At 37.9% G+C, this 23,611-nt stretch overlaps 1 protein-coding gene and 1 pseudogene across 1 annotated transcript in view; one reads left to right on the forward strand and one right to left on the reverse strand.

Moving 5' to 3' along the window:
• Positions 1-23,611, reverse strand: part of Znf385d (zinc finger protein 385D) — a 351,240-nt gene that overhangs the window by 102,235 nt on the left and 225,394 nt on the right. The gene's annotated exons all lie outside the window — the stretch shown is intronic.
• LOC116914050 lies at positions 978-1,165 on the forward strand (annotated as a pseudogene).

Here is a 23,611-nt window from a genome sequence, read left to right on the forward strand (position 1 = left end):
GAGAGAGAGAGAGAGAGAGAGAGAGAGAGAGAGAGAGAGAGAAGAAAAGCTGGGGTAGCTTGTGAGCTTTCCTTCCGTTGAAAGTTTTCAGCATGCCACAGACAATGTTTACTTGTTTGCTTGGTTGGTGGTTTATTTCAGTGCTGGGGCTTGACACTAGCCCTAGTCCTTGCATGTGCTAGGCTAGGGCTCTACCTGGGAGCTTCTTCCTTAACCCAAGGCACCATGCTCTGAAGTATTCTCTTTTGGATCCCAGGATCACCAGGAATGTCAGCACTTAAGTATCCTCACTCTACAAATAAACAAGTACAAAACTACAGGTTTGTGCAAATCCTAAAACTAAGGATTTTGGTCTGCTTTTTATATATTGAAAGGTTAATTTTTAGTTTCTAAATTAGTCTGTTAAAGGCATATTATTATATGTAGATGAATATGCATATGACAGAGTAATTTTCATACTGGGTGTCTGTATGTAGAAGTCCCTGCACATAACTTAAATCCAAGTGGATCAAACATGTCTATAAAAAAAAGGAGAGGGATAACCTTGAATGTTTTAGTAGAGAACTTCCTGATAGAATACCCACAGATCAGGCACTAAGAAAAACAATTAATAAATGGGACCTCATTAAAAGCTTCTAGAAGTTATGATCTGTAGAAGAAAAACGGCAGCCTAAGTTTTCACCAACCATACATTCAATCCAGGGCTAATATCCAATAATATATATATATATATATATATATATATATATCAGTTAAAGTCAACAAACCAAGCAACTGAATTAAATAAGAATTCTTAGAACTGTCAACTGAGGGTTCTCTAATGGCCAAGAAGCACTTGAACAAATGTCCAATGTCAGGATGTTCAATGGAAGAAGATGTTGATTCAGCTGCAGGGCCTTCACAAGGTAGCTGCACCTAAAGATGTCCTGTATGACCAACTGGACCACCTTAAAGTTGCAGGATAGGCCCTCCAATCAATGATAAGTTCTCAAAAAGGGACTGAGACACTGTCTTCTCAGCCTGCACCTGAATAGTTACATGATATGTCACTGAACATAGACAATGAAGCGTCAATCAATCAAAGCACACTAAGCTCAGCGCAAGGAGCCCTGTGGAAGAGAAGGAAGAAGAGGAGGTGGTGGAGTAGGAAGAATCTGTTTCATAAAGGGGGACAAAAGCTAGGGTCCTAAGAGGGTGGAAGGAGTCACTCTTAAAGTTCTGTATCCGAAGAGTGGGCACAAAGACTGAAGTTGCAGGACCCCCATTAGCTAACTGCACAGATCTGGTCAAACTCAGCTTAGTTTTGCTTTTTGAGGGGAGATGCGGTTTGTTTCTTTTTTCTTTTCTTTCTTTGGAAGCAAGGTCTCTCTCTACAGACCCCTGGCTGTCCTAAAATTTACTATATAGGCCAGGCCAGCTTTAAACTCAAACCCACGTCTTCTTGCCTCCCAAGAACTGGGATGAAAACGAAGGATACTCTTGCACATGGCATTTTGGAGAGTTTTTGTATCAACCCAAGCTAAAGTTATTTCTGAGGAGGGAACCTCAGTTGCAAAACTGCCTCCATCAGATTGGTCTGTGATCAAGCTTGTGGTGTATCTTCTTGAACGATAATTGATGTGGGAGAGCCCAGCTTACAGTGGGTTGTGTGATCCCTGGGCATGATAAGAACGGTCCAGCAAGCATGCTGAGCAAGCCAGTAATCAAGGTTCCTCTATATCCTCTGCTTCGATTTCTGCATCTAGGTTCCTGCCATGAGTTCCCTGGAAAGTGGACTGACTATAAGCTGTAAGCTGAATTAAAACCCTTCCTTCCTGAAATAAAAAAAAAGACAAAAGAAAAGAAAGAAGGAAAGAAGAAATGTTAAATGACCTTAGTGGTTGCGCAGACCCGGAGAAGCTAAGTAACAAGGAAAGCCCAAAGGAGATCCTTGAGTTTCACTCACAAGGGGAAGTAAAATAAACATTGCAGGTGGATGAGAGAGGGAACTAACTGGAAGGGAGATGCAATAGGGAAGGAAATGAGGATGCTAGTCAGCTGTGGGGATAGCAGGGATGTGGGATGATACAGAGGAGGCTGTTGGAGGTTATGGAAGTGACTCTAGCTGAGACTCCGAGCAAATGGGGATATGGAGACTGAAGTGCTCACCTCCTGTAGCCAGGCAGGACTTTCCGTGGAGGTAGGAGGGGGACACCACCAACTCGCAAAACCTTTGACGAAAACTTTGCCTCCAAGATGTATAGAGATAAAGATGTAATGAAGGTTGAAGAAGTGAAGTGGCCAAGCCATGACTGGCCCAACTTGAGACCCACTCCATGGGAGAGCCATCCTCTCACTATTAATGACACTCTACTATTCTTTCAGACAGGAGCCCAGCATAACTGCCATCTGAGAGACCTCATTGAGAAGTTGATAGAAACAGATGCAGAGACCTATAGCCAAACATGAGGCAGAGGTCAGGGAGTCTTGTGGAAGAATCTGGGGAGGGACTCAGCCAGCTGTGGAGAGGTCAAGCACACCACAAAAGGCCTACAGAGCAACTAACCTGGGCTCATGGGGGTATCACAGAGACTGATTCACCAACTAACAAGCATTCATGGTCTAGACTTAGGCCCCTTAAGCATAGGTAACAGATGTGCAGCTTGGTCTTCATGTGGGTCCCTAACAATTGGATCCAAGTTGCCTGCCTTTGGAAATCTTTCCCTTAGCTGGACTGCCTATTTTGCCTCAGTGGGAGAAAAAATAGGCTTAGTCCTGATAGGACTTGATGTTTTGGCCAGGCTGATACCCTAAAGAGAGGGTTCCTTTCTCTGCAGAAAAGGAAGAGGAGGAATAGAAGAGTGTTAGGAGGGTGGGACTCAGATAGTTGCTGCCAGAATGCAAAGTGAATAGGTTAATTTAAAAAATTTAAAATGGCATACTCATGCTTCAGAACAGGGGATCCAAACCAGGACTACATTTATTATTTTATTTTTATTATTACTGTTATTTTTCAGTAGTATTTGAAATTAGTACTGAAAGTAAATCATGAAAAAAGGTTTTTCTAGGCATAAATTAATAAACATTTATTTTGCTGATATTAAAAGAAAGGACATACATGACTTCTTGGAAAATTACTGAGTCTATCAGCTGTTTGGGTTCACTGGGGTCAAAGTATATTTAACAATCACTTTTATATTTTCATAATCATATTAAATACAGGAATGTTCTCAGTCATGCTTGTTAATATCACTGTTTCTACTACTTAAACCAGCAAATGGTTTTCTCCCTAGGGCATAGATTAACAATTTACTTTTTGCAGACAAGTACACAAATATGATTAGCTTTGCAAATTGCTCTTTATTCTGTTATTGGTAAGTAATTTTTATATTATAACATTATAAACATGCTATTTTTAACTACATATCTAGCAGTAATGAGCTATTTTAATGTGTTAAAACAGCAAAAGTAATTCAGGAATAATTTAGTAAGTCAAGTCACTGGGAAGCTCAGAGCAACATTGAGTATAAAGTTTATGAAAATATTTTAAGATTCAGTGATTCATAAAGAATCATAAAGCCACTGGTCTTTGAAATTCATGTATAGTTGTGTAGTCATGACAGAGGTTGGTCTATCAAGATTCTAGTAGAAAAGTTCCACAGATATTCTTCGCTCTTCTATTTCCTTACACTTAACATGTTTATTACTGCTGTAGGTTGAAGACCTGAATTGTTTTTATATTATTTCATCTGAATAGTTATGTACTTTACAAATGCTTCTAAGCCAGGAAATCTAAACATGGTCACAAGTTGCTGTAGACCAACAGAGAGAAAAGGAGATTAACATCGCTTTGGAGACCTGACAAAGCTCTGAAGAATGAAACATGAGGGAGGCTAAGAAAGGATTCCCAGAAGGGTAGAGACCACATTCATTATGCCAGACAAATGGAACAGTGAACACTGGAAAAACTGTTATTTTTTTATTTTACTGTTATTTTTTCTTTTTTAATTACATTTTTAAATTTACATTTCAAATGTCATTTCCCATCAATAAGCAACCTATCCCATCAGCCTTCCCCTTCTTCTATAAGGGTGTTCCACCTGCCAAACCACCTCCCACTTTCTACCTCCCGGCCCTGACATTCCCCTATACTGGGGGGGTCGAGCTTTTGCAGGACTAAGGGCATCTCCTCTAATTTGGGGGCAATAAGACCATCTTCTCCTACATATGCAGCTGGAGCAATGGGTCTGTCCATGTGTACTCTTTGGGTACTGGTTTAGTCCCTGGGACTCTGGTTAGTTTATGGTGTTGTTCTGAAGGGGTTGAAAGTCCCTTCAAAGCTTTCTCTGACTCCTCCTATGGGGACCCCATTCTCAGTTCAACATTTTGCTGCTAGCATTCACCTCTGTAATTGTCACGCTCTGGCTGAGCCTCTCAGGAGACAGCTATATCAGGCTCCTATCAGCATGCACTTCTTGGCTTCATCAACATTGTCTAGGTTTGGTGGCTGTATATATATGGGCTGGATCCCTAGGTGGGACAGGCACTGGATGGCCTTTCCTTCAGTCACTCTTCCAAACTTTGTCTCTTCCGAGGAAATATTTTCTCACCCTTTTTAGAAGAGCTTCAGCAACCACACTTTGATCGTCCTTTTTCTTTAGCTTCATGTGATCTGTGGATTGTATCTTGGGTAATCTCAGCTTTTGGTCTAATATCCACTTCTCAGTGAGTGCAGACCATGGGGGATTTGTGTGTGTGTGTGTGTGTGTGTGTGTGTGTGTGTGTGTGTGTGATTGTGTAACCTCACTCAGGATGATATTTTCTAGTTCCATCCATTTGCCTATGAATTTCATGAAGTCATTATTTTTGATTGCTGAGTAGTACTCCATTGTGTAGATGTACCACATTTTCTGTATCTATTCCACTGTTGAAGGGTAACTGGATTATTTCCAGCTTCTAACTATTATAAATAAGGCTGTTATGAACCTAGTGGAGAATGTGTCTTTGCTGTATGTTGGAGCATCCTTTGGATATATGCCCAAGAGTAGTATAGCTGGGTCCTCAGGTAGTACTGTATCCAATTTTTTGAGGAACCTACAGAATGATTTCCAGAGTGCTTGTACCAGCTTGCAATCCCACCAACAATTGAGGGGGATTTCCTCTTTCTCCACATCCTTGCCATTATCTATTGTCACTTGAGCTTAGATCTTAATCATTCTGACTGATGTGAGGTGGTTGTTTTGATTTGCATTTCCCTGATGACTAAGGATGTTGAACATTTCTTTAGGTACTTCTCAGCCATTCAATATTCCTTAGCTGAGAATTCTTTGTTTAGCTCTGCACACCATTTTTAATAGGATTGTTGATTCTCTGGAGTTTAACATCTCGAGTTCTTTGTATATATTGGATATTAGCCCTGTTTCAGATGTAGGATTGGTAAAGATATTTTTCTAATCTGTTGGTTGCCGTTTTGTCCTAATGACAGTGTCCTTTGCTTACACAAGCTTTACAATTTTATGAGGTTCCATTTGTCTATTCTTGATCTTAGAGCATAAGCTATTGGTGTTTTGTTTAAGACATTTTCCCCAGTGTCCATGTGTTCAAGGATCTTCCCTACTTTTTCTTCTATTAGTCCGAATGTATCTGGTTTTATGTGGAGGTCCTTGATTTGCTTGGACTTAAGCATTGTAACAGGTTCTAAGAATGGATCAATTTGCATTCTTCTACATGCTGACCTCCAGTTGAAACAGCACCATTTGTGGAAAAGGCTATATTCTTTCCACTGGATGGTTTTAGCTCCTTTGCCAAAGATCAAGTGATGATCAGTGTGTGGGTTCATTTCTGGGTCTTCAATTCTATTCCATTGATCTATTTGCCTGTCTCTGTACCAATACCATACGATTTTTATCACTATTGCTCTGTAGTACAGCATGAGGCCAGGGATGCTGATTCCCCCCAGATGTTCTGTTATTGTTAAGAATAGTTTGAGCTATCCTGCGTTTTTGTTTTCCATATGAATTTGTAAATTGCTCTTTCAAACTCTATGAAGAATCGAGTTGGAATTTTGAATGGGATTGCAATAAACCTGTAGATTGCTTTAGGCAAAATGGCCATTTTTACTACATTAATTTTGCCAATCCATGAGCACGGGAAGTCTTTCCTTCTTCTGAGATCTACAATTTCTTTTTTCAAAGACTTGAAATTCTTGTCATACAGATCTTTCACTTGTTTGATTAGAGTTATACTGAGGTATTTCATGCAGTTTGTGATTCTTGTGAAGGGTGTCATTGTTCTAATTTCTTTCTCAAATTCTTTATCCTTTGAGTAGAGGAAGACTACTGATTTGTTTGAGTGAATTTTATACCCAGCCACTTTTCTGAAGTTGTTTATCAGGCTTAGTAGTTCTCTGGTGGAACTTATGGGGTCACTTAAGTATACTATCATATCATCTGCAAATAGTGATATTTTGACTTCTTCCTTTCCAGTTTGTGTCCCTTTGACCTCCTTTTGCTGTCTAAATGCTCTGGCTAGGATGTCAAGTACTATATTAAATAAGTAGGGAGAGAGTGAGCAGCCTTTTCTTGTCCCTGATTTTAGTGGAATTGCTTCAAGTTTCTCTTCATTTAGTTTGATGTTGGCTACTCGTTTGACACTGGTCTTTTCAAGACTTTTAACATGAAGAGGTGTTGAATTTTGTCAAATGCTTTCTCAGCATCTAATGAGATTATCATGTGTTTTTTTTCTTTTGACCTTGTTTACATAGCGGATTACATTGATGGATTTTTTTTTATATTGAACCATCCATGCACCTGAGGGAAAAGCCTATTTGATCTTGATAGATGATTGTTTTGATGTGTTCTTGGATTTGGTTTACAACAATATAATGGACTATTTTTGCATCGATATTCATAAGGAAAATTGGCCTGAAGTTTTTCTTAGTTGGGTCTTTGTGTGGTTTACATATAAGTGTAATTACAGCTTCATAGAAGAAATTGGGTAGTGCTTCTTCTGTTTATATTTTGTGGAATAGTTTGGATAGTATTGATGTGAGGTCTTCAATGAAGGTCTGATAGAATTCTGCACTGAGCCCATCTGGTCCTGGGCTTTTCTTGGTTGGGAGATTTTAATGACTGCTTCTATTTCTTTAGGAGTTATCGGACAGTTTAGGAGGTTTTTCTGATCTTGATTTAACTTTGGTACCTGATCTCTGTCTATAAAATTGTCCATTTCATCCAGATTTTCCAGTTTTGTTGAATATAGGTTTTGTAGTAGAATCAGATGATTTCTTTTGAACTTCCTCCATTTCTCTTGTTATGTCTCTTTTCATTTCTGATTTTATTAACTTGGATACTGACTCTGTGCCCTCTGGTTAGTCTGGTTAAGTATTTAACTATCTTGTTAATTTTCTCAAAGAGCCAGATCCTGGTTTTGTTGACTCTTTGTCTAGTTCTTTTTGTTTCTACTTGGTTTATTTCAGTCCTGAGTTTGATTATTTCCTGCTATCTACTCCTCTTGGGTGTATTTGCTTCTTTTTATTCTAGAGCTCCTAGGTGTACTAGACAGCTCCTAATGTATGGTTTCTCCAGTTTCTTTTTTGAGGCACTCAGAGTTATGAGTTTTCTTCTTAGCACTGCTTTCATTTTGTCCCATAAGATTGGATATGTTGTCCCTTCTTGTACATTAAACTCTAAAAAACCTTTAATTTCTTTCTTTATTTCTTCCTTGACCAAGTTATTATTGAGTAGAGATCATTGTTCAGCTTCAACGTGTATATGGACTTTCTGTTGTTTTTGTTTTTATTGAAGACCAGTCTTAGTCCGTGGTGATGTTAGGATGCATGGGATTATTTCAATCTTCTTGCACCCATTGAGACCTGTTTTGTGACTGATTATGTTATCGGTTTTGGAGAAGGTACCATGAAATGCTAGGAAGGAAGGCATATTCTTTTGTTTTAGGATTAAATATTCTATAAATATTTGTTAATCCACTTGCTTTATGACTTCAGTTTGTTTCTCTATGTCTCTGTTTAGTTTCTGTTTCCATTATTTGTTCATTGATGAGAGTGGGGTGTTGAAATTTCCTACCATTATTATGTGAGTTACAATGCATACTTTGAGCTTTAGTAAGGTTTCTTTTATGAATCTAGGTGCCCTTTCATTTAGATTATATTTTAGATTGAGAGTTCATCTTGGTTGACTTTTTTCTTTGATAGATATGAAGTGTCCTTACTCATATTTTTTGATAACTTTTGTTAAAGTTGATTTTATTCAATATTAGAATGGCTACTCCTATTTATTTCTTGGGACTATTTGCTTGGAAAACTGCTTTCCAGCCTTTTACTCTCAAGTAATGTCATTTTTGTTATTTGTATTGTTAGAGGAGGAATTATGTTTGTGTGTCTCTCTTCTTTTGGTTTCGTTGCAAGGAGATTACTTTCTTGCTTTTTGTAGGGTGTAGTTTCCTTCCTTGTGTTGGAGTTTTCCATCTATTACGCTTAGTAAGGCTGGATTTATAGAAAGATATTGTGTAAATTTGGTTTTGTCATGGACTATCTTGCTTTCTCCCATTATGTTGAGAGTTTTGTTGGACATAGTAACTTGGGCTGGCATTTGTGTTCTCTTAAGGTCTGTATTACATCTGTCCTGGATCTTCTGGCTTTCATAGTTTCTGGAGAGAAGTCTCCTCTAATTCTGCCTTTATATGTTACTTGACATTTTTCTCTTACTGCATTTAATATTCCATCTTTGTTTTGTGAATTTGGTGTTTTGACTATTATGTGACAGGAGGAATTTCTTTTCTGGTCCAATCTATTTTGAGTTTTGTAGGCTTCTTGTATGTTTATGGGCATATTTTTCTTTAGGTTAAGGAAGTTTTCTTCTATGATTTTGTTGAAGATATTTACTGGCCTTTAAAGTTAATAATCTTCACTCTCTTCTATACCTATTATCTTTAGTTTTGATCTTCTCATTGTGTTCTGGATTTCCTGGATGTTTTGGGTTTGGGAGCTTTTTGCATTTTACATTATCTTTGATGGTTGTGTCGATGTTTTCTATGGTATTTTCTGCTCCTGGGATTCTCTGTTCTATCTCTTGTATTCTGTTGGTGATACTTCCATTTATGACTCCTGGTCTCTTTCCTAGGTTTTCTATCTCCAGGGCTGTCTCTGTTTGTGATTTCTTTATTGTTCCTATTTCTATTTTTAAATCCTGGATGGTTTTGTTCAATTCCTTCACCCGTTTGGTTGTGTTTTCCTATAAATCTTTAAGGAATTTTTGTGTTTCTCAAGGGCTTCTACTTGTTTACATGTATTGTCCTGTATTTCTTTAATGGAGTTATTTATGTCCTTCTTAAAGTCCTCTATCTTCATCATGAGATGTGATTTTAAGTCTAAATCTTGCTTTTCTGGTGCGTTTGGGTGTCTAATATTTGCTTTGGTGGGAGAACTGTGCTCTGATGATGGCAAGTAGTCATGATTTCTGTTGCTTAGCTTTCTGAGCTTGCTTCTTGCCATCATGTTGTTTCTTGTGTTAGTTTAGTATCTGAATGATAATGTACACAACACAGGTTGTACTGAAAGAGAGCCCTGGGATCAACATGAGTTAGAATTTTTTTTATTTGATTGGAAGGAACCTCAGAATTATCAGTCCAGGGTGTCCACATAGCTCGCATGCATAATTTAAAGTGGCTCGTGTCTGCTGTTCTTACAGGAAAAGGAAAAGAGTATGAAAGAAGATGATAAAGGCAGCACCGAGAGATTGTTCAGAGCCACAGTCAATGGAGTGTTCATAAACCTAGAAAATAGTAAAGTAGGAAATTCAGGATTCATTGATTCCCACCTGAGGGGGTTGAAGACCAATTTCATGGACAGGTAACTAGAGAGGAAAGACGAATAAATGATGTGTGTGTGTGTGTGTGTGTGTGCGCGCGCGCGCGTGCGCACACACACACACACACACACACACACACACACCTGATGTCCTCTCCATCCCCACAAAGGACTTTAATCACAGTACTGAAGAAGCAGAAGCAGGTGGATCTCTGAGTCTATGTCTAGCCAGTCTATAAACTTAGTTGTATCAGTCAGGGCTATTTAGAAAAAAAAGATCCTGTCATACTTTTTCTAGGAAATGACTCTTAGCTCAGTGAAACACAGAATGCAGAGAACCACGGTGTTATATGAAGAGTCCCAGGAGGTTCTAGACCTCTCTCATATATTATTTGGTCTCTGCAGATAATGTCTGCGAATATCTCATCAGAAATAATGTGTGACATTGATTTATCTCATATTCTCTTCAGTTAAAACATTATGTGCCAGAGATAATGCTGTCCTACAGCACTCCTTACACAAATCCTGCCCAGAAAGACCTATTCTCCCAGGACTGCTCTCGCTCCTAAGACCACAGATGAGACCATATTTTTCACTCCAGTAACTGTCCAAAGATGGACTAACTAGGAGCACCGGGGCACAGGAATAACAGAGCAGCTTGAGACTAGACTCTTCTTGTCGCCATTTGTGCCCATAGCTAAAGCTGCCACAAAGTCCTTCTTATCCAAATCCTTCCCAGAAAGAACTGGTCTTCAAGGACTGCTCTCGCTCCTAAGACCACAGGCTCACAGGCCTGCAGGAGGGACAAGATCGAGTCAGAGACAGGAAGACCAACTAACATCAGAGATAACAAGATCAAAGGGGCAAGCACAAGAACCTAAGCAACTAGCCAAGACTAGTTGGCATCATCAAAGCCCAGTTCTTCCACCACAAGTACTGGATACTCCAACAAATGAAAAAGCAAGATTTGGATTTAAAAGCACATCGTATGACAATAATGGAGGACTTGAAGAAGGACATGAATAACTCCTTTACAGAAATGCAGGACAATACACAGAAACAAGTAGAAGCCCTTAAAGAGAAAACACAAAAATCTCTTAATGAGTTACAGGAAAACACAACCAAACAGATAAAGGAATTGAACATAAAAATCCAGAATTTAAAAGTGGAAATAGAAAGAATAAAGAAGTCACATAGGGAGACAAACCTGGAGATAGAAAATTTAGAAGAGAGATCAGGATAGATGTAAGCATCACCAAAACAATACAAGAAATAGATGAGAGAATCTCAGGGGCAGACGATGCCATAGAAAACATTGACAATTGTCAAAGAAAATGCAAAAATGCAAAAAAGTCCTAACCCTATACATCTAGGTAATACAGGGCACAATGAGAAGATCAAGTTTATGTATAATATGTATATATGAGAGTGAAGATTCCCAACGTAAAGGGCCAGTAAATATCTTCAAGAAAATTAGAGAAGAAAACATCCCTAGCATAAAGAAAGAGATGCCAGTGAATATACAAGAATCTTCAGAACTCTAAATAGACTGGACCAGAAAAGAAATTCCTCCTGTTACCTAATAGTCAAACCACCAAATGCACAAAACAAAGAAAGAATATTAAATGCAGTAAGGGAAAAAGGTCAAGGAACATATTAAGGCAGACCAAATCAGAATTACACCAGACTTATCACCAGGACTACAAAGGCCAGCAGATCCTGGGAAGATGCCATACAGACCGTAAGAGAACACAAATGCCAGCCCAGACTCTATATTCAGCAAAATGCTCAATTACCATAGATGGAGAAACCATGATATGCCATGACAAAACCAAATTTACACAATATCTTTCCACAAATCGAGACTTACAGATGATTATAGATGGAAAAGTCCAACACAAGGAGGGAAAATCTTAGAAAAAGCAAGAAAGAAGATAGACACACAAACATAATTCCACCTGTAACAACAAAAATAACAGGAAACAATAATCAATGTTCCTTAATATCTATTAACATCAATGGACTCCATTCCCCAATTAAAAAAATATAGACTAACAGAGTGAACAGAGAAAGAGGACCCAACATTTTACTGCATACCCGGGAAATACACCTCAATGATAAAGATAGACAGTACCTTAGTGTAAAAAGCTGGAAAAACTTTTTTTTTCAAGCAAATGATCCCAAGAGGCAAGCTGGAGTAGCCATACTAATATTGAATAAAATTGACATTTAGGCAAAAGATACCAAAATGATAAAGAGAGATACTTGATACTCATCAAAGTAAATATGTATCAATATGAACTCTCAATTTTGAACATCTAAATCCAAATGCAGGGCACCCACATTCAAAAAAAGAAACTTTACTAAAGCTCAGAGCATACACTGTACCACACAAAATGATAGTGGGAGACTACAACATCCCACTCTCATCAATGGACAGATCATGGAAACAGAAACTAAACAGAGACACAGAAAAACTAACAGAAGTTATAAAACAAATGGATTTAACAGATATCTATAATACATTTCATTCTAAAACCAAAGGAAAAACCATCTCCTCAGCAATGCATAGTACTGTCTCCAAAATAGACTATATAATCAGTCACAAAATAGTTCTCAACGTATACAAAAATATTTAAAATAATCTCATGCATCATAGCAGATCACCATGGACTAAAGCTGGTCTTTAATAACAACAAAAACAACAAAAGTCCACATACACATTAAAGCTGAACAATGCTCTGCTCAATGATAACGGTCGAGAGAAATAAAGTAAGAAAATAAAAGACTTAGAACTTAATGAAAAAGGAAGGTACAATATACATAAAACTTATGGGGACACAAAAAAGAAGCAGTTGCTGGAGGAAATTTCTTTGTCTGAGTAACCCAAAAAAGAAACTGAGAGAGAAATGCTAACAGCCAAAGACAGCTCTCTGAAAGCTACAGAATTAAAAAGACACAAATAAACCCAAGAGGAATAGATGGCAGAAAATAATCAAACTGAAGTCTGAAATCAACCAAGTAGAAACAAACAGAAATATACAAAGAATCACAAAACCATTAGCTGGTTCTTTGAGAAAATCAACAGGATAGATAAACCCTTAGCCAGACTAACCACAGGGCAAAGAGCCACAATCCAACTTAAACAAATATGAAATGAAAGGGGAGATATAACAACAGATACTAATGAAATTCAAAAAATTATCAGATAACTACTACAAAAGCCTATATTCAACTAAACTGGAAAATCTGGATGAAATGGACAATTTTCTAGACATATAGCAGGTACCCAAGTTAAATCAGGATCAGATAAACCATCTAAATTGTCCCATAACCCCTAACGTGTAGAATTCTATCAGACCTTCAAAGAAGGCATAATACTAGTACTTTTCAAACTATTCCATAAAATAGAAACAAAAGGAAAACTATCCAATTTGTTCTTTGAAGCCACAATTACACCTAACTCACACACAAAGACCCTACAATGAAAGAGAACTTCAGAAAATTTTCCTCATTAATATTGATGCAAAAATACTCAATAACATTCTAGCAAACCTAATAAAAGAACATATGAGAAAGATCATTCACCATGATCAAATAGGCTTCATCCCAGGGATTCAGAGATGGTTCAATACACAGAAATCCACCAACATAATCCATTATATAAACAAACTCCAAGAAAAAAAACCACATGATCACCTCATTAGATGCTAAAAAAGCATTTGACAAAATTCAACACCCCTTCATGATAAATTTTTTGAAAAGGTCAGTAATGTAAGGTCCATACCTAAGCGTAGTAAAAGCAATGTACAGCAAACTAGTAGCCAATGTCAAACTAAATGGAGAGAAACTTGAAGCAATCCCACTAAATTCACAGACTAGACAAGGCTGCCCACTCTGTGCCTACCTATTCAATATAGTACTAGAAAACTACTAGAAATCCTAACAAGAGCAATTACACAATAAAAGGCAGTCAAATGGATACAAATTGGAAAGGAAGAAGTAAAAATATCACTTTGCAGATGATATATAGCACTTATGATCCCAAAAATTCTACCTAAAAAACTCCAATCAATAAATAACTTCCGGCAAAGTATAAGTAAATTAACTCAACAAATTAGTAGCCTCCTCTACTCAGAGGAAAAAACAGGCTGAGAAAGAAATTAGAAGCTATTAATTCTTCACAATAGTCACAAGTAATACAAAAATAATGTTGTGACTCTAACCAAGCAAGTGAAAGATCTTGTATATCAAGAACTCCAATCTCTGAAGAAAAGAACTAGAAGATTCTGAGCGGAAAGACCTCCATGCTCATGGATCAAAGATTAATATATTAAAATGGCCATGTTGGTGGAAAGCAATTTAATTCAATGTAACCCCATTAAAATTGCAACTTAATTTTCATAGTTAGAACAATTTGCAAATTCATTTGGGATTACAAAAATACCAGGATAGTGAAAAATATTGTCCATAATAAAAGAACTTGCGGGATAATCACCATCCCTGGCCTCAACCTGTATTACAGAGCAATAGTGATAAAAATTGCATGATATTTGTACAGAGATAGGAAGGTCAATCAATGGAATGAAACTGAAAACCCAGAAATGGAAAAAAAAAACACTTATGGGTACTTTATGTTTGACAAAGAAGCTAAAACCATCCAGTGGGAAAAAATAGCACTTTCAACAAATGGTTCTGGTTCAGCTGCAGGTCAGCATGTAGAAGAATGCAAATAGATCCATTCTTTTCTCCTTGTACAAATCTTAACTCCAAGTGGATTAAGAACCTCCACATAAAACCACATACACTGAAACTCACAGAAGATAAAGTGGGGAAGAACCTTGAATACATGGGCACTGGGAATAATTTCCTGAACAGAACACCAATGGATTGTGCTCTAAGATCAACAACAGACAAATGGGACCTCAGAAAATTGCAAAAACATCTATAAGGCAAAGGGCACTGTCGATAGGACAAAATGGCAACTAACAGATTGAGAAAAGATCTTTACCAGATATCTTTACATCTGATAGATGGCTAATATCCAATATATACAAGGAACTGAAGAAGTTATACTCCAGAGAATCAAATATTCCTATTAAAAAGTGGGGTCCAGAGCTAAACAAAGAATTCTTAGCTGAAGAATATTAAATGCCTGAGAAGTAACTCAAGAAATGTACAACATCCTTAGTCATCTGGGAAATGCAAATCAAACCAATGGTGGGATTCCACCTCACATCACTCAGAATGGCTAAGATAAAAAATCAGGTGACAGCAGATGCTGGTGAGGATGCGGAGAAAAAGGAACACTCCTCCATTATTGGTGGGATTGCAAACCGGTACAACCACTCTGGAAATCATTCCTCAGAAAATTGGATACAGTACTACCTGAGGATCCAGTTATACCAATCCTGGGCATACAGCTAAAAAATACTCCAGCATATAACAAGGACACATGCTCCACTGTGTTCATAGCAGCCTTATTTATAAATCCAGAAGCTGGAAAGAACCCAGATATCCTTCAACAGAGGAATGGATACAGAAAATGTGGTACATTTACACAACGGAGAATGATTCAGCTTTGAAAAACAATGGCTTCATAAAATTCTTAGGCAAATGGATGTAATACAAAACTTCATCCTGAGTGAGGTAAACCAGTCTCAAAAGAAAATACATGGTATGCACTTACTGATAAATAGATATTAGCTCAAAAGCTGGGACTACCCAAGATAAAATTCACAGACTACATGTAGCTCAGGAAGAAGAAAAACTAAAGTGTGGATGCTTCATTTCTTTTTAGAAAGTGGAACAAAATACTCACAAGAGGAAATATGGTAACAAAGTGTGGAGCAGAGTCTTTAGGAAAGGCCATCTATAGACTGCCCTACCTGGGGGTCCATCCCATATACAGTAACCAAACCCAGACTATATTGTGCATGCCAAGAAGTGCATGCTGACAGGAGCCTGATACAGCTGTCTCCTGAGAAGCTCTGCCAGAACGTGACAAATATAGAGGTAGATGTTCCCAGCCAACTATTGGATTGAGAACGGTGTCCCCAATGGAGGAGTTATTGAAAAGACTGAAGGAGCTGAAGGAGTTTGCAAGCCCATAAGAAGAACAATATCAACCAGTCAGGTCCAAGCTCCCTAGGACTAAACCACCAAGCAAAGAGTGCACATGGAGTGACCCATGGCTCCAGCTGCAACTGTAGCAGAGGATGGCCTTATTTGACATCAATGTGAGGAGAAGCCCTTTGTCTGTGGAGACTTGATACCTTAGTATAGAGGAATACGAGGGTGGGAAGGCGTAGGGAGCGAGTGGGTCGGTGTGGGAGCACCCTCATAGAAGTGGGGGTGGGGGTTGGGGTTTCCAGTGGGGAAACCTTTAAAGGGGATAATATTGAAATGTAAATAAAAATTCTAATAAAAGAAAAGAAAAATCATGCCATTATCAGGGGAAATTGTAGAAAATTAGGGAACTGGATGAGGCACCTTAGAAGTGTTTCTTTGTATCACTGTTTGAGCAATGTAATCTTACTCAAAGTTACTTATGAGAACACAATGAGTGCATGATTTTCAAAACATGTTCAAGATCAATATTCATTAGGAAGTAAATAACACTTCTGTTCTTTTTCTTTTAAAAATCAAACCTTGGCTTCACCAACAAAAATTTAATTACAACTTCCTCCTCTTCCCCAGGGAACTTAGATTCATGTTAACATTTTCCCAAGACCTCTCAAAAACCAGGGTACAGAACTCACAGTTCACATTGCAAAAGTCTGTGCCTTCCCTTTTGTGGAAAGTACAGGAAGGCATTACATTAAAAAAAAATGCAAGGACTTTCTGATTCAAGGACAGGGTGCCAGCTTCAACTTACACTGTTTTATGAATCCATTTGTGAGCTACACTGAGGGAAGGAACAATCAATATTTGTTTGTTCATTTCTTCTTGTGTCATTCCTTGTTGTACTCCATATATTATGCTGTGCTGGTACTAGAACTACATAATTCTCTAATACCAAAAAAAATAGAGACCAGAAGCCACTATGATAACAATAGTTTTCCACTGAATCTGTAAGCGGCAACACTGGCCTGCCAGGTAAGACATGCATACTGATTTAAATTGGCTTGACAGCTATAGGGGTAACTAACTAAGTTCTGAAGATGTAAGGTCTTCTCTACACGGGGGAATTCATGGCTGGAACTGTAAACATGGTCAGTCCATGGTTAGGGTGACCATTGGCCTTAAGCACTAACCTACTATTGCTTTTTACTAAACAGTAATGCTATCAAACTACTTTCTACATTTTTATATTTCCATTCATAGATCAGTGTTGTTCTCAACCTTGGTCAAAAGAAATTTTGTTGTTGCTGTTGTTGCTGCTGCTGTTGTTTTTTATTTGTTTGGCATAGGTAACCGTTAATACAGAGAACATTTGATACATATATGTTCAAAGTGTTCCGTATGAGCAACAGTGAGTGCACCCATACATGGGACAATTCCTTCTCCTCTCCACAAGGCTCAGAGAACATCAAAGAGGAGGACAAGGGAAGAAACAGGCTGGAAGAAAGTGCTGGGACATGCTGTCCTGTGGGCATGCCAGGCTGTTGCATGCAGGAACTTAAAGCAGCTGTGGTTCCCAGCCCAAGCTCAAGCCTGTCAAAATTCTAACATGGAGGAGGAAGGGCTACAGAGGCCATATCCCCAGCTGAGGAACTACTGGCAAATGATGACTCTTAGGGTGTAGGAGGAGTTACTTTTCTCGGGGCTCTGGCTGCTGGTAGATGGCCTAGGCATAGGCGGCTGGCCCTAGGCACATAAACATGGTGACATCACTATGTTGCTTTAAGAAAAAAAAAAGGCCATGCATGTAGGAAGAAGAGGTGTTGGAAGTAGACCCAGTGACAGTTAAAGAAGGGAGATGCAGATGGATATATATGTATTAAATAACTGGTTTTATTAAAATAAAAAGGTCTACTTTATGAATGATACTTTTAGGAGAGTAAAATCTTACATAATAGACAGGAAGAAAATAATTACCTAAAATTTTGAAAAGATGCATCGTTAGAGAGGATATAAAGATAGATAGCACCAAGATGCCACAGAACACATAACAGAATAGTCAGAGTCTAGTCACTGGCAGTGCTGAAGTCTCAGAAGGACATAGTGTATAGAAGTTCTTGTCCACTGCACATGCGAATGCAAAATGACAGATACTTTACAAAATAACTTGTCAGTTTCTTTCAAATTTATGGGTGTGTGTGTACACGTGCAGGTGCACATATACATGCATTCTTATCATATAATCTAATATTCATGTTCTTTGGCATTTACCCAAAAGAAGTGAAAACTTATATACCCTCAAGAACCTATACGCAGATGTTTATAGAACCTTTACTCACAATTGCCAAAATATAGAAATCAGACTACCTTCAGTAGGTAAACTACCAATCTGTGATATATCCACAAAGTGGAATATTACTCAGTGCTGAAAATGAACTGGTAACCAAGCCATACTAAGGTAAACCTACATGTATACTAACTAGAGGAAAAAAATCTGAAAACATTATATGCTATATTACTATTATTATATGGCAATGTAGAAAACACAGAGCTGTGGAGTTGTGGACACAGTGAAAAGAATAAAGGGTACCAAGAGACTCAAGGGAGAGAAGAATGAGTGGAAATACAGAGAAGCACTGGGCTGTCAAGCTTCTCTGTGTGCCTATAGTGCTGGCTACTTGTCACTACAAATTATTCCAACTTCTTAATGTATGACCCTGGGAGTAAAAGCTTATGCACATCACTGGCATCCGTCCTAATGATATGTAAATGGAATCTGTCATTGTAAGAGTTAATTTCGACCAGACAGAATGTAATATCACCTGGGAAAGGGGCTTTTGGGCAGACCTGTCAGATTGTCCTGATTGTATTAACAGTGACAGGAAGAACAGATTGTTGGTGGTGGATGGGATCCTTGAATACATCTATGGAAAAAGTGTGCTGAGAGACAGAAGGTATTCACAGCTTCTCAAGTATGGATCTAATGTAATCACTGCTTCAATATACTACCTTGACTTTATTATGACTCAGATGAACTGTGGATCCCAGTACAACCTTTGTCTCTTAAGTAGTTTTTGTCAGGTGCTTTTGTATGTTTTTTAACACCAACAGAAAAAGAAATCAAAACAGAGACTCACTAACTACAACACAAATGCCACTATATTTAGGCATGTTGATTCCAGAGGACACTTCACAAGTTGGATGGGGAGGAGGTAACTGGAAATATCTATAGCTTCCAATCATTGTTGTACACTGAAAATTATGCTAAAGAATTTTATATCCTTTAAAAATACACACAATCGTACTGTGGCTTTGTCTTTGAGTCTATAAGGCACATCTATATTATTTTCCATAACAGCTATACTAAATTGTATTTCAACATATGAAAGTTCCCATTAATCTAAATCCTCCTAGCATTGTTGGTGTGTGTATGTGTGTGTGTGTGTGTGAGAGAGAGAGAGAGAGAGAGAGAGAGAGAGAGAGAGAGAGAGAGTTTTGCCTTTAAGTTACAGCAATTCTGATGGAGTGGCATGATACCTTACGATGTTTGATCTTGTAGACACTGAGAACAAAGTATTGGATACTGGACTTGGGTAGAGTGGAAGTAGGGTGGGGATGGGAGAAGTAATTAGAGATTACTATTACTTAACTATTACTTATAGTGTGTCCTAGTACACAGTAGTTAATATGGTTAATTATAAGCAAACAAACCAAAAAGGTTAGTTTCAAAATACTACAAGAGAGAAAGTTGAATGCTCATACCAAACAGATTGATAAGTGCTGGTAACTTGATCAACGCAAAAGAAAATATGAATTAAAATAACATATTACATCCCATGAAGTTATGTAATTCTTGGATTTCAATACAAAAAATAGTTAAAGTGTTTGTTTTCAATTAATACCAGGGCTTTATAAAATGTACCTCTTTGTCTGAGTATAGTTCTATTTGTCCAGGATGAGAAGATGTTTACAATTGGAGGTGTCAAAAAGAAAACACGGAAATTGTCTGGATCCTTGCCCAGCTTGGGAGTTCTTGAGTTAACCCTAGAATGGGATTATCATTGAACCTGGGTGCCATTGCATAATGAACTCTTACTCATGAAAATATCAAAGCAGTGCATGTGTCCAATGTTTAGATAAGAGTTGAGAAAGAATTCCATGAAAAGATACATGTGAGCAGAAGAACGAAGACTAATGAATCACCAATCTCAAAAATGTTGGTCTAGTCACCTAAATTGAACATTTAACTGAATAAAGATTTTCCCAGCTTAATTTTAAGATACCCTTTCCCGTGAAAAATTCTGCTTTCCCTCGGGCTAAAGCTGTAATAAAGATTGCAAAATCCAAGTAGAAAGTAGTTAGAAATGAAGTTATCTAAACCACATACCTGACCTTAGTGCAATTGGCTTCTGCATAGATTTCTACACTTCAGCTCAGGCTATGAAACTTTGAGCGAATACAGGAATTTCTCTGTGCGTTTAGTACTCAGGTTTCTTCTATATAATTCCTCAGTATGCAGTTTAGTACTGTATTTCTTTCTCATGCCACACTGTCCTTTTACATTTGAGAGCATTCTTAACTTGGCAAAATGAAAAACACTATCAAATGAAACCAGTTACAGCATCCATGCTCAGCTTAGCCTTTGCTTTTGGACTCTCTGCAACTGCTCCGACAAGTAGGAGACCTAGGGGGCTACCGACTCTGTGATTCAAAGTCTGTGTCTGAACTCTATCAAGTTCATTATTGTCATGGCCCTAAATTTGAAAGTTATGCACAAAGCTACAGTGACAAACAAGGCCACCGCTATTGTAGGTTCCCGACATTACAGACGGATTACCGGACCAGCAGTGAATCACTGAGAAGGTGCCCTTGCCTCACAGTCTGGGCTTGAAATATTCCCAATGGACTGAGAAAGCACTTCACCATTTAACAGAGAAGAGGACTCTCTCCATTATCTGCCTCTGGGGGAACTGCTACCATGAGAAACCTCCCACTTAGAAAACTACTAGTGCCAAGCACATGCTGACCAGGGAGAATGACAGCTTTTGCCCGTGATTACAGTCACATTTTGCAACAAAGGGCCATTCTCTTTGAGGAGCAGTGTGTCCATCGCTCAGCATTAGAACTCCAGTTATCTGCAATTCCCACAGAAAGAAATTTTTGGTGAGTCTGCCTATCATCTATACATTTATTTATAACTTTAGCTATGCCTCTATTATCTATGATATAGGATATATTACTATCTATAATATATACCAACTGGCTCCTACTTGAACCCCAATTCACTTGATAACATCTCTAAAATATGTTTGGTCAATCATGCACTTACTACATGAGATCTTGTGGTTTACTATTAGAAAGGAAGAATTCCACCTGCCAGTTACCAAGACCAGCTATACACTGTTTCTGAAATTAATTTGCTTCATCTATTTTTTTAAATAGCATCATTAATATGCATGCTTAAAGCTCTCCTGGAATAGCAAATTGGCCAGAGGGTTAGATTACACTGGCAGAACTCAATTAACATTCAATTATAGTATTGGAGGAAGAAGAAGCATAAAATAACTAGTAATATTTGCCGCAGCCACCCTATTTTTCTTTGGAAAGATACCGAGTGCAATTTTTTAACCTATTTTCATGCGAATATCAAATGTAAAAAGGAAAGAAAATTAATGACACCTCTCTAGGATGTGTCACATACTTTGTTTACAATGCCCCTTTTAACCTTCAGAGCACTTTTGTATACTAAAGCTGTTTACATTTTACAAATAAGAGCTTAGGAAATATGAAAATAGAAATATTAGTTTTCTCAAAATAACTCAATTGCGTCTTGAGACAGGATCAACTTGGTCCAAGTCTTTCCATTTCCCAAAGGAGGAACAAATTGTAATGCAAAAAAAAAAAAAAAAAAAAAAAAAAAAAACTCCTTCATCAGCTGCATTTGAACTGTAGACCAAGTACACACAGGGAAGATTATTCTTCATGATTTACAGATGAATCACACAAACATTTGTGCAGGCTCCTTCAACTCTTTAAGATGCTGCTAACAGACTTTGCATCATTCCCTCATGAAAGACTCAAGGAATATGGCTTAGTTCTCCTGATACTCACGAATACTGTAATTAGCTTCAACTTCTGCAGCAGCAGATTATCCTTTGCTGACCAGAAAAGCAGGGCACTTGAGAGGTGCCACTCTGCAGGTGTTTCTAACTTGGATAAACACACCTGGGCAGAGTGGGACCCTCCCTTTTCCTAAGTTCTGCTGCCAAGCTGAATTTCATGATCTCCACTGGCAGATGATCAAATGCACCCTACTAATTTACAGCCAACTTCCCTTCAGCAGCTGTTGAACGGCGTCATTCAGAATGCAAATGTAGTCCTTCTTAATCTATGGGAAACTACTGCGTGGATGGATGGCTTTTGAGGCCATCGTTTAGGAAGCACTGCTTATGCTTTGTAGTGTTACAGAAAAGCTAAACGTGGCTGCCATTTGCGTTTGTTTTCGTTGCAGCAAACGAAAACTCAGAATGTGTTGGAGAACTGGGCAGAGTAGACAAACAGGCCAAAAATCTACTTCAACTCTTCTTTCTATAGAAATACAACTGAGGGTGCGGAGGAAAATGAACTCTATGTTTCAGATATTTTCTCAGTGTCAGCACTATACTCCTCAGGGATGGTAGCAGGATATAGTAGTTGGTTAGCAAAGTTTTGTAACTGTATGAATATCAAGACACATCATTTATCCTGTATCCAAAAAGAATTAACTCTATACTACATACACCACAGGTGTGAACTGTCAACCAAACTAATTCTGTAGGTGCTCCAAATTAAATACAAAAATCTACAATTTTAAAGAAAAGGTTCACCTGTGTGAGAAAACGTTCAATGTTTGTGTTGTGGCCTACATATAATGGGCATTTTCCAGTCCATTCATATAGCTACAGATGCCACAATTTCAGGGTTTTTTTCAGCTGAGTTACATTCCACTTTGTATATATGCTACATTTTCATTATAGTGGATAGAAAAGTAAGCCGTTTCCATTTCCTGGCTATTATAATTAGAACATCAATAAACATGAATGAACAAGTATTTCTGTAGTTGGATACAGAACCTTTTGAATTTATGCTCAGCAATACTACAGTTGGATTATAAGGGAACTCTATTTCTAGGTTCTTGAGGAACCTCCATACAGACTTCCAGAGGGTCTGTACCAATCTCTTGCTAATTGTATTCACTGTGGGAAAAAAAAAGTAACACTATAGGAATTCTCTTTTAGTATGAGGGTTTTTAGAGAGCCACAATGTTTGCCGGTGGTACATCAGCCCTTCTGTTTTGGACTTGGGCCTGTGTGACATAGCACATTAAGTTCAGATACAAAGCAAAGGAAGCCTCTTTGAGTCATATTAAGGAGTGAAGTGAAAAGCAGGTCAGAGTCTCAAGAGGGCCACACCTTGAATTTCCTTGCTTCCTTCCATCAAGCGCCATATTCTAAAGTTCTAAACCCTCCTGATATTAGCAGTTTTTCAAGCAACTTGTAATAATTTAGAATTTTGAAAACATTGAATGTTGAAGAACTAGCAATTCCATTAGTTCACAGATAACAGAAATCTCCTAGAAGCATATGTTAAGAATTCACTGGATCATTTAAAAACTTTGATCTTCCAGTTAAAGGAAATCTTAAAATACAACTCACTGTTTGTTATTAGGAAATTGTTTACAAAAGGAAGCTGGGATTTGAGCAA

This window comes from Rattus rattus, chromosome 12 (genome assembly GCF_011064425.1).
Source record: "Rattus rattus isolate New Zealand chromosome 12, Rrattus_CSIRO_v1, whole genome shotgun sequence".
NCBI lineage: Eukaryota > Metazoa > Chordata > Mammalia > Rodentia > Muridae > Rattus > Rattus rattus.